Source organism: Schistocerca nitens, chromosome 6 (assembly GCF_023898315.1).
Source record: "Schistocerca nitens isolate TAMUIC-IGC-003100 chromosome 6, iqSchNite1.1, whole genome shotgun sequence".
Taxonomy (NCBI): domain Eukaryota; kingdom Metazoa; phylum Arthropoda; class Insecta; order Orthoptera; family Acrididae; genus Schistocerca; species Schistocerca nitens.
The window spans coordinates 106,264,136-106,277,622 of NC_064619.1; positions in this window are offsets into that span (position 1 = coordinate 106,264,136).

The window sequence follows — 13,487 nt, forward strand, 5'->3', positions numbered from 1 at the left end:
AAGGATTCTATGTGAATATTTGTATGAACTGAATTTTTGTGTGTCAACTGTTTATGAGATGTTATGAGACTCTTACCTGCACCTATTCGTCATTGCTGACGCTATTGATTGTATTGTATAACCACATGATACTTGTGTAAACTATTATGTAAAATCATATGTATTCAAGCATTTGTATTCCTTACTGTATTTTATATATTAGGTTATAGAAGGATCAGTGCAAAGCCAAAATTTATTTAGTTATGTGATATATACTTATTAGTATTACTTTTGAATTTTTGACTGTATTTTTTGGACGAATTTGGTGGTATTTGCACCACCAATGCTGGCAAAAATACCATCAAACTCTAGCCCGTGGAGGAGGGGCATATGAAAAGTGGCTACACTGAGTCACAGCTCCAGAGATTGCGCCAAAGAGTATTATTCAGCCGCCTCCACTGTCAGTGCTTGTTGAGATGTGGTAGTGGAGAGTGCTTGTCGAGAAGTCATCGTGGAGAGTGCTTATTCAGAAGTGGGCAGTAGGAGTTCCAATGTAGCCGTGACTAGTTGTGAGCATGTTGTATGCAGTTGTTCTGATCGGCTAGACAGCCGATGCTGTTCGATTGCGGATGTTGTAAAGATGAGAGTGTATGTTTTGTCAATATATATGAAGGTAATAATTTATTTTTATTTTTATTTCAAATGTCTTAAACAATAATGCCTCTTGGTCACAGGTTCAGTCAAAAAAGCATCTGGCTTGTGTTCATGTATTAGAGTGTATTTCTGGTTTCTATGTTCAAGTATAGTATTTCAGTTTTATTTAATTAATTCAGTGTAAATGGTTTTTAAAATACCTTGTCTTTCTGAGGAAGAACCGTGCCAGATGTGTATGTTGAATCACACTTCCACACACAGAACCGTTATATTTGTGCTTTGTTGTTTCGTAGCTTTTATATTTGCTGGGGACTTAATTAATTAATTGTGTTAACGGAAGTTTTCTTTCATTCTTTGTTGTTATTCTATGCAGTCAGATTGCGGAGTAATACTAGTCAGTGCCAACCGGTTATGAGACTGCGTAACCGTACAGTCAGCGACTAAAATTAAAATTATTTGCATTCTATTTAATTAAGCCCACATGCACTGTTACAAAAGGATAAATTCTTCGAATAACGGAATTTTTATTTGTTGTAAAAATGGTAGGTTCACTTGGCGAGAAACCAAAAATTCTTTCCATGTCTGATCTCAAACATCGGCCTCTCACACTTTAATATAATATTTTCACCTATTCATTATCGCAATTTCCATCGTGAGAGAGCCGAAATTATTTTGATATTTTTTCGATCTATTACGATAAACTAAAAACATCAATTTCACTAACCGACTGTAAATTATATTTTAGGGCGTACTGAATGAGGAAAGTGTTAGGACAGGTTACTTAGAAGCTGAATCAGAGAAAGAAATGACTGAAGCCGGGTGGACGATGTTCTTTGTTGGTGGGATTTGGCTTTACTCTAATTTCGGCCTATCGTTCTTCTTACAAGACACTGTGTAAGAGGCCCGAGCAGATGTAATTTCGATGTATTGCTCATGCACTGCCGGCAATAGGCAAGGTATAAGAGAATCTCTGACCAGAGAGCAGTGTTGACTGCAGTAGGAACTGTGTAGCTGTAGCAGTAAGTTGTTGCTAGTCGGGAGTCTGCTCTGGTCTGGTCTGGTGTATCGTGTTGGCTGGCCCAGTCGCGGTGTAGCGATGTCGGAGCCTGGGTATTATTGTATGAGGTAAAAAGCATCCTCGCACATATGTAGTAATGTTATCTCAAGTCGCATGTAAATGTTTTAAAATTCTCGTAATAATAATCTTCCTCATAAAAAGTAACTTTTAACAAACATTCATTTCAATTTAAAGAATTTACTAATTTCTCCCATCTATGATCATCCCGATTATTGCAATAGAAAAATCAGTTGCTTCTTTTCATAAATGACAGATAGGTCGGCCAGCATTGCACAGAGCTGTGCCGGAAAAATTTATTGTAAGAGCAGATATATCCGGCGACTTCATTGAGGTAAGAATATTTCCTTTTTTTATTCAGAATGATTTTTCAGGGCCATGACGCAGCACTGCTGTCGTCCAAAATTTACCAGGTTAAATTCACAATGAATTACTGAAAAATCGTAAGTGAGCGACAATTTAATTGAGAGGTTAGTTACATTGTTTTATTACCAGGTTACTGAATTAATTTTTTTATTCGGACGTTACACTGAATGTGAACGACAAAATTATAATTTTTACTGTTGAGAGGTTTAGGAATTTTTCTGTTTTGAGGTTACGCTAAATGTGAATGAATTTTGAGCTTAGATTAAATCAGAAAGAATTTTGTGTGGAGGTAAATGTGAAAAGAATTTTGTAGAGAGGTTACAAATGAGAAAGAATTTAGTAGGGAGGTTTCAAATGTGAATAACAAATTTTGTGAGGAGGTTACACTTGCCGACAACCGGCAAGGATCGAATTCTCTTTGTCTATTTCTGAAAAGTTGTCATATATCTTGTCTTATTTACTTAAATGTAGTTTGCATCTGGCGCAACGCATTTACTAATTTGTCACTTTTTCTTTCACAGATCATCGGCAATTTATTGCTCTTTGTTGTAATTGTTTGTCCCATTTTGCTTCGTGTTTGTCTCATTTTGTGCTTAATTTTGATTTGTGAAAAATGCCGCGAAAAACTGTTAACAGTACATCGCGATGTGCAATGAGTGAAATAGCCGACTCGAATAATTTGACCGAGAATACTTGCGACACTCTGTGCAATAGTGATAATCCTTTAATTACAGGTAATCAGTGCGTACCGACCACTAGTAATGATTTTAGTCCTAATGATCAGCAACCAAATTCAATTGTGTCCACTGTTAATTTAACGACAGTTGATGACGTGTCACTTTCCATTACAATGAACGCTGCCCAGTTTGACACAGCTGCCTTCCAAAATTTACGCAGTGGACAGACAAATGTTTCTAACGAAGATGAACAATGTAGCCAGAATACGTCAGATTTATTTGATTCCGATTTAGTGACCAACAATGCACATCCGATTAGCAAACATTTTCAAGAATCAGAAAATGACCAAATGGTTACACAAAACGTGACAAATGTAGATATACCAACACACAGCACAGAAAATAGAGTCGCTAATTTTGGCTGGGATCAATTTATGGCATTATTACTTCAATTGAATGAAAAACAAGACAAGAACTTCAAACAACTTAGTGAAAATCTCAAACAACAAATTGATGAAAATAATGAAAATCTCAAACAAGAATTTAATGAAAAATTCGACAATCATTTCAAACAACTTAATGAAAAATACGACAACCATTTCAAACAACTTATTGAATCGTGCGAACAACTTAATGAAAGTTTCAAACAGTCGATTGAAAAACACGACAAGCTTAACGAACAGAACAAACAACTTAGTGAACAGATTACAGCCGTTACCTTGCAACGTCATGATACTAAAGAACAATTACGTGAGGAAATTAAGGCTTGTGCTAGGAACAATAGTGAAGAAATTAGATCTGTTTTACAAGAATAAAGTAGTACACATGTAGCCACAACGAAATTATTTAGAGATGAAGGTAGTGCAGTCACTGAACAATGTTCTGAAAAAGCAACACAGTTATGCGACGAGTTTAAATTAACGTCAGCAGAACTATCACACACGCTGGATGCGGAAGTCGATAAGAGATTTTAACAACAGAACAGCCAAATTGACGAAAGTTTTAAAGTGACAGAAATGAAAAATGTTTCAGTCACTATCACGTCACAGCATACGCCACATTCCGAACATTTGTCACACTCATACAGCCAGTGTAACTTAGGTAATTTACAGAGACTACGTGACTTAGGATCCGAACAGACACAAACAAATAAATTCTCATACAATCCTGAACCTGTTCACACATTAAGAGATGATAATTTTGATTACAAGCACTTTCTATCCGTTGGGAAATTTAAGAATGACAGAACACAGATTCACCCTTTTGACTGGAAACGACAATTTGTTTTTGAATTTTCACCGGCATTGCCTGTAATGCAGTAACTAAAATTTATTTGCAGCGCGTAATTGACCTCAGGGGATTCATTACGCTTTGATGAATATGTGCCGTAGCGTGCACAGGGCCCTGAGCCGTAGTACTGCTACTTCATCTTTAGTTTTCTGCACTGCTGCCTTCCCTTCTACTATCTTTTATATCTATCAAAACAGCTCTTCAACTATCGATCTATCTAGGATTAGAAACGTGTAAAGAAAACCGGATATTACAAGTTTTATTAGACACTCCAGAACTACCAGCGTAATTTTAATGAAAGACAGAAGTGTAATCATCAGTATGTACAAAATTTTCAGCAACAGGAACCACATTTTGGTAACAATAGAGGTTTCTCCCAACAACAGCAACAAAACCAACCTGTTAGCATATCTAACCAACAATGTGCGAGGTCCACCAAGCTTTAATGTTTCGCCGCCTAGACGTTTAGCGTCGGCTCCGCCAAATAGTAAAGCACAGCAACAAGGAAATCAATACGTACAGAAAACACACCATTTCAACTGCTATCGAAACGCACCGTATAGCAATGACTATCATGACAGACGTAAAAGTAACGAGCACAATTTTCAGCGTACGTTTAATGACAGTCGGTCTTACCAGCAGCAAAATCATCTGCAACAACAGATTATCATGAATGAACCAGACAGTCGGTATCATCGCGATCCTAATGCGTCAGGACGAAATAACAGAACAGTACAAATAGTTGAAATGCCACAGCATCCTCCCGCAAATAATAGCACGTCAGATAGAATTTGACTAGATACAGTACAGGTTGCATCATCCAGCATCTTATACTCAGACAGATCTGTTATTTTGCCAACATGGAGAAACGTATTCGACGAGTTTTAGCGTCATGTAAAATCTGCCAGAAAGCTAAGTCAGACACGACCTCACATACTCCTCTGTTACATCCCATTGTAACTGTTAAATTGAGACACATGGCCGCTGTAGACATTTTTGGTCCGATTCCCAGATCTAATAGAGGTTTTTGCTACATCTTTGTCACTGTTGAACTAACTTCAAAATTTGTTACCTTCACTCCGTTACGCAAAGCTACTGCTAAATCTGTTTCGAAAGCATTTGTAAAACATTTTCTATTTCATGTAGGGCATGTATTGAAAGTAATTTCCGACAATGGATCACAGTTTCGATCTGCGTTATGGACACGTATGTTACGAGCAAGAAACATTTCTCCGATCTATATATCCAGGTATCACGCTTCTTCGAACCCTTGTGAACGTCTAATGAAAGAAATTGGTAAACTATGTAGAATATACTGCCATAAAAAAAACATATTGATTGGGACACACACATACTGTCATTCTAGGATGTAATTAACTCAATACCAAATCAATCTACTATGCTATCTCCGACTGTTATATTGAATAATGTTGAACCACCTAACAAAATTAAAGAATTAGTATCATTTCCTACATCTCGTCGACTGCGACACCATGAAATAATTGACATTGCACTCAACAACATCAAACGTGCCGCAGCGCGCCGGAGAAGACAGCAAAAACAGGTTTGTACACGCCATGACTTTCACATTGGACAGAATATATTAGGACGCACACATTATTTATCCAACAGAGGAAAGAGTAGATGCAGTAAATTTGAGCTTCTATATGCAGGTTCATACAGATTTCGCAGCATTCCTCACCCCAAATGTAGTACACGTCGAAACTCTGAGAACCAGAAAAAGTAAAGGCAATCACCATGTCTCCAATATTAAATCCTTTATTGAATGAACATACTTTATGATTTAACACACTGTAATGCCATTTTCTGATTTTTATATGACCACTTACGCAATTATACTTATATGAACAATTACTGATGATTATCGTATTTTTTTCTTGGCAAGTGCCCGGCAAGGTAAGGTTAACAGGTCGCTTTTCTTGTCGTTACACATCAAACCGTGCACATTTTTCCAGATAAAGTTACATATTTTATGACCAATTATGCATTTCTATCTATGTGACTACTTACTGATGATTATCGTATTTTTTCTTGGCAAGTGCCCGGCAAGATAAGGTTAGCAGGTCGCTTTTCTTGTCGTTATATATCAGACCGTGCACATTTTCCATTTTTCGTGTATGTATGATCGTTTTCCTGTCTTGTTTGTATGCACAACGAAATCTTTAAGATGACTTTGACATTTTCCTTATGATATATCAATATCTTGACTATTCTACACTTTTGGCTACTACATTATGAGACTGGGTGTACACTTTTGCACCTGAACACTCTCTATGTTTTTGACATAATACGTTTTCTGTCATGCTATGCTGTATGCTTAATTATATCACTTGAAACAAGTTTTTATATAATGGTTATATGATTTAAATGCAAGATATTAATCCTTATTCATTATTTTCAGAAAGCAATAACGTGTAAAAGAAATAAATTAAACAAACCACAGAGGATTACTATGAAATGGGAATTTCACCTTCGGAATGAACGAAATAAAATGCAGTACCTCGTCATGAAGAGTAAATGGATCAGAATTAACAAGCATTAACAAGAATATACTATACACATCATAAGATAACAGTCTTAACTAATTATTTTTCTTTCAGAATACGAGGCGATTGATGCAGGCTGTCAGACAGAACTACACACCTTAGTTTTAGTGATGAAATATGCTAGAAATAAGAAACTCTATACTATGAATATTGTATGAAGTAAATGGTAATATTAATAATGACTAACGAAGTGTCTGTTTTTGAAGATGGTAATGAATGATGATGAATAGTTATATGAAGAATATGCTAATATGAATAATGAAGTTTTTCTTTGCAGGTGATGATAGTAATGAAGTATGGTAATATGAATAATGAAGTTTTTCCTTGCAGATGAGAATAATGATGAAGTTTGTATATTTACTATTAGTTAAGAGATGCTATGTAGTTATTTAAGTGTTTGTTGCAGTTCGTTTTGACAGTATGTTTTATGTCGCATAGTATAATGGCTGAATTTTTTGGAAAGGGCAGCTAGAATACATACATACTGAGTACACGTTTCATTACCTGTTAATTCGAAGTTCACTACTTTTCAGCATAATATGCGTTTCTTCTTTCAGCTTAATAATTCATTTTGTATTTTTTTCCAGGAGAAGCTATTCATGAAATTAATGTGCTATAAGCAGTTAGTCATTAAACCTGTTCTAGTACTTGCATTTTATTTTTTACCCATTTGTGTGTGTCATTCATGAATGTGATCACATATATTCTACTTGTTCATAACCATGCTACAGCTGACTCATGACGAATGACGTTATTAATATTTGCAGCAATAAGTCAAAAGCAAATATTTTCATGCCCCATCAATTAATTATCGATCCCAAAGCAATACATTGCTAGCACAAAAAAATGTATTACCAGTCCCAAATAATGCTACTAGTTTAAGATATATTTCTAGTACTAAATATAATGCAGATTTCTCAGATGTATTAAATCCATTATATCTATGTATTATTGGACCACAGACCTTGAGTAATAGTTATAGTGTGTTACATTTGAAATATGTCCTACGTCACTTCAATGATGAGTTCTGAGAAATACTGAATGATGTTTTGTAGTAATGCATAAATGTTATGCCAATAATTTCTCTAAATTATATTTTTGTTATACGCTACAAATGCTATGCCAATAATTAACTCTCATTTTTAATGATGACTTCTGAATAATACTGAATAGTGTTTTATAAAACTATATGATTACTTTGTAACTGGCCAGTGAATGCCACTGTTTCTTATATTTTAAATTTGTCTTATGTCACATACATGCTATTATATATGAATACCAGTAGCTTGATGCTACACTCATTAGCTCCTGTTTTGAATGATGTCTTCTGAATAATGCATAAAAATGGTTTGTAACTGGCCAATGAGTGCCAGTGATTACTATAACTAGATGAATTATGTAAGTGGTATGCCATTAATTAACTCTGGCTTTGAATGATCACTTCTGAATAATGCATAAAAATGGTTTGTAACTGGCCAATGAGTGCCAATGATTACTATAACTAGATGAATTATGTAAATGCTATGCCATTAATTAAATCTTGTTTTGAATGATGACTTCTGAACAATGCATAAATATGGTTTGTAACTGGCCAATGAGTGCCAATATTTAGTGTAATTAGATGACTTATGAATGATGTTGTGTAATACTCCATACATAGTACATAAATGTCTAGTAACTAGGCAATGAGTGCCAACAATTACTCAAATCGGTTGATAGACTAGTGTAATTCTCTATGATGACGAGCATAAGACTTAATGTCCTTCACCTTCTGACCTAATTACCAGAAATTGCTGCAATATCCGTTTGTCCTGTCCACCCTCACGATCATGGAGCATTATATTTGGATTTTGCACTAATTCTACGTTGGTGAAAAGTATCGATTCTGCAGGTGTGTGGTGTTGACACAACATGCTGTCCACCACCTTGAACGATGGAGATGTTTTTATGGTCCCACTGTTTGGTGCACCTAATGTACTACCAAAATGATAACATTGAATATTAATACGACATTTCAGTGTCTTTGCTACACTGATTAATACTTCAGGGAAGAGACCTTCAGATTGTCTCCCTTGGTGTTGTGCTTCTGTAGAAAGATATGGACTTTCAGTGCAGCTACGTGCAACCTACTGTGCTACAACCATGATGCAATCTTTCCCTTTCCTTTCCTAGTTCTTGTAAAATTATTAATATGTTTTGTACTCATTGCGTATACATTTTGTCATTTCTTGATATGTTCTGTACTCAGTGCATGTGCACTCTATTTCATTTCATGTTCTGCACTTATATATATATATATATATATATATATATATATATATATATATATATATATATATATATATATACTCTGTGTCTGTAAACTTAGTTAATTAAGTATATTTTAGAAAAATTTGTTGCTCAGGGCAGTCCAATTGACTCACCATCGCTGCCAAATTTTTGCCCCCCCAGTGGAGGGTTATGTAAGAGGTCCGAGCAGATGTAATTTCGATGTATTGCTCATGCGCTGCCTGCAATAGGCAAGGTATAAGAGAATCTCTGACCAGAGAGCAGTGTTGACTGCAGTAGGAACTGTGTAGCTGTATCAGTAAGTTGTTGCTAGTCGGGAGTCTACTCTGGTCTGGTCTGGTGTATCATGTTGGCTGGCCCGGTCGCGGTGCAGCGATGTCGGAGCCTGAGTATTATTGTATAAGGTAAAAAGCAGCCTCGCGCATATGTAGTAATTTTATCTCAAGTCGCATGTAAATGTTTTAAAATTCTCGTAATAATTATCTTCCTCTTAAAAGTAACTTTTAACCACCATTCAATTTACAGAATTTTCAAATTTTTCCCATCCGTGATCATACCGATTATTGCAATAGAAAAATCAGTTGCTTCTTTTCATAAATGACAGATAGGTCGGCCAGCATTGCACAGAGCTGTGCCGGAAAAATTTATTGTAAGAGCGGATATATCCGGCGACTTTATTGAGGTAAGAATTTTTATTTTTTTTATTCAGAAAGATCTTTCAGGGCCAAGACGCAGCACTGCTGTCGTCCAAAATTTATCAGGTTAAATTCACAGTGAATTATTAAAAAATCATAAGTGAGCGACAATTTAAATGAGAGGTTAGTTACATTGTTTTATTACCAGGTTACTGAATTAATTTCTTTATTCGGACGTTACACTGAATGTGAACGACATAATTATAATTTTTACTGTTGAGAGGTTTAGGAATTTTTCTGTTTTAACGTTACGCTAAATGTGAATGAATTTTGAGCTTGGATTAAATCAGAAAGGATTTTGAGTGGAGATAATTGTGAAAAGAATTTTGTAGGGAGGTTACAAATGGGAAAGAATTTTGTAGGGAGGTTTCAAATGTGAATAACAAATTTTGTGGGGAGGTTACAACTAAAAGTATTTGTAGTGTGTGCAACAGAAATATAATCACTTTATGATAATAATTATTAAACATATAAATGACGACTAATTGCCACTAGAAACACAGCCTGTGGTATAAAAGGAGCCGCAGTGTTTTTCGCCGTCATTATAAAAGTACTAACAACAGAATTCGTCTGTCAGAAGACGTCAGTGTCTACGAACATGGACTAATCGTGGGGTATCACCTAAATTACAAATCTCTCAGGGACGTTTCAACCGTTCTGAAGCAACCCAGGTCGACTGTTAGTGATCTCACTGTATAGTGAAACGCGAAGGAATCAGCACAGGTAAATCATCATCAGGCGTGCCTCATGTACTCATGGACGGTCTCCGTCGAGCCCTATACATGGGGGTGAAATCGACGGAACGAATCATTTTCGGGTTCCAAAGTGCCACCAGCGTCCAGCTAGCACAGCGACAGTACCTTGTGAGTTCATAGGATACAATGGCGTATCACCTCCTCACCTACCTCATTTTTGATATTATACGCTCAACAACGCTTGAGGTATGTATAGAGCGACGACAGTTGATGATGTGTAAACGTGAGACCTTCCTGAGACGTATAACCCACGTAGAGAAACCTCAACAGTTCGTTAGTCCAGTCTCATACAAAGAAGGAGACTTTGATTACATAATAATCGTGTTTCCAGTCTTGTGTTCGTACAGTGTACGTAATCACAGTTTTAGCCACTGTAATCAAGGGTCTGTTGTTTCGTTGATTTACAAGTCGATAAAATTAACCGGCCAATTTATCCAGTAATATCAATTACCCCAACCATTTGAAATCACTGATAACTTAAGTGGTGGTGATGAGTCATTTTTCTTGCCCACTTATCAATGAAATTAAGAAAAACAGTAATATGGCTCAAATAAGAGAAGTTCTAGTCCATCTCGTTCAGATTTCGACTGCAGATACACCATTGTGTATGGATACTAGTTCCTCCCTCTCTCGTCTCCCTGGCAAAATCAAGGGTCTGTTGTTTCGTTGATTTACAAGTCGATAAAATTAACCGGCCAATTTATCCAGTAATATCAATTACCCCAACCATTTGAAATCACTGATAACTTAAGTGGTGGTGATGAGTCATTTTTCTTGCCCACTTATCAATGAAATTAAGAAAAACAGTAATATGGCTCAAATAAGAGAAGTTCTAGTCCATCTCGTTCAGATTTCGACTGCAGATACACCATTGTGTATGGATACTAGTTCCTCCCTCTCTCGTCTCCCTGGCACCACAACAGGTTATGCAACTTAAATGTCAGTAAGCTGGTCCGCCCTGCCGGTCAAAAGCCGCAGAAACTGTCTTCACTGCCAGCCCCTGTAAGGAGACTTCTTTTCCTACGAGGATGCACCCTGCTGTGCTGCGTTCGAGTTCACAAAAAGACGGAGAGACCCTCTCCGAGCCTGTTCCATTGGGGATGTCAGAAACTATCATTTCGTTGCTCCCAGTTTGTGAAAGTTGCCGCTATGTATGTATTCAGCACGAGATGGTCCCATTAGCATGAAAGCAGGCTTGTGATGATTAAATTTAGTGTCAGTTAGGACGCTTCGCCACACTACGTTAGCGGCCACGTCGGTCGTTTTTACTGCACGATTATGCCGCCTGCACTGTGAGCATCCAGCACCATTTCAACAATGCTGACAGTGTAAACGTGTCGTGCTGCTCCTGATTTGCGCTCGTGCCCTTCATTGCTCATGGCTAAACACCATATATATTGTTATCGTCCTCCAAGTGTCCATCTCATGTCTCTGAATACCATTCTCAAGTGACTGGATGATTTGTAACTTGTGTTTCACAGTAATTTCATGTGTTTTCCTGTGGCAAAACTAATGCATGACAAGAAATCCAAAATTGCGGGTTTATTTCGTTGCACTTGTGTAACAAGGCTGCCTCGCATGTACTCTGTTTTAGACGAACATTGTGCTATGACTTTTTAAATTACTGCCCGTTATCTACCTGTACTTTATCCCTTGTGCCTTGAGTTCCTTATGTCAATAGTTATGGTTGTCGAAATACTTGTAGTAAGAGAGGAGATCTCATGTCTCCGCGGTTATCGGACAGAAGGATGGTAGGTGAGAATTTCTTTATCTGCCAAAAGAAAACAGTAACCGACAGGGCAGTTTTTCGTTTGTATAATTTTGCTTTCAAGCTACATCTGATTTTTTTCGAATCGTCTGCAATTGGATGGCTGGAAACGAGTGAATTGGAATAATGAATCACACTGTATCCCGTGTCATTCCGATGGATGACCTAACATTATGTATACTGACAACAGTGAAGTATTGAGGAAATGGTGTTACGGCATAGGGATATTTTTCCTGGTTTGGATGTAGTCCTCTAATAGCGCTTAGGATTCCATTCTCCTTTGTCACCCTATAAAATAAGTGACTTACGATTATTTAGGAAATACTAACGAAGCAATCAACGTAAATCAGTTTGTACATTCTTTATTGACCCTTGGGAAATATTTTCTAAATTTTAAGGAGTTCAGTCAGCGTTAAAACCCTCATCCGAGGAATTGTAGTAGTTCTCTCCAAAATGAGTTGTGTCCCTGATTCAGTTCCTGCAGTCTTTAAATCTTCTCCGAAATCAATAACAAACAATTTTCTCAATAGAAAGAATCACTCCTTACTTATTTTTGCTCTGGTGGAGTAGCTGTAGTGTTGTACGAATGCACCATAGTAACAGAAGCGCGTTGGAGCGGGTATCTGGATTTAGCCAGCATGCTGAGCCAGTGCCGGGTGTCAGTGGTGGTCTCAGTCGCACGTAACTGTGAAGAAACTGATGATCGTGGTTGATTTCGTAACTGTGCAAAGAATATGTAAATGAAGAAGCCAACCGTAATGTACCAAACAGAAGAACTTTCCTAACGTGTGACTGTGATTGAGAAGTGAGTGTCATTAGGACACATACGGAAAAATTGCTTGTCCCCGAAGAACGATAAAGTGCTTTGTCATTTCAACAGTGTAGAGATCATTGAAACCTGTTATCATTATTTGGTTGTTTTGCTGGGGATTAATGGACAGTAGAGAAAGTTTTGATGGGGCATTTGTCAGTATGTGCACAGGTAGGAATTTCAATAGTTAGACAGCTGTACCTTGAGTGGAACCTCTCCGTCTGTGGTGTCATAATTTGCATGTCTGATGTCGAATAAATTCTACAGCAAAAGTAGCTCAAACTTTTATATAATCAAAACGAAGTAGCACCTTAGAGTATTCCCCAGTGACACTATTGTCTTCCAGCAAGACGGTACTCCGTCACAGGGCCACAAAAGATTTGAGAAGCATGGCACTGAACTTAAATTAATGTATTAGCTACTACATTCGCCGGATCTGAGCCGCATGGAACGAATTTCACAGTGCGATTCTATTCCACCTGCTCTGTTGGTTGCACCACCACAGGTGTGCCCCGAAAGTCTCACCAACTGGCACGTGAGACTTCCACTTTTTACTGGTTA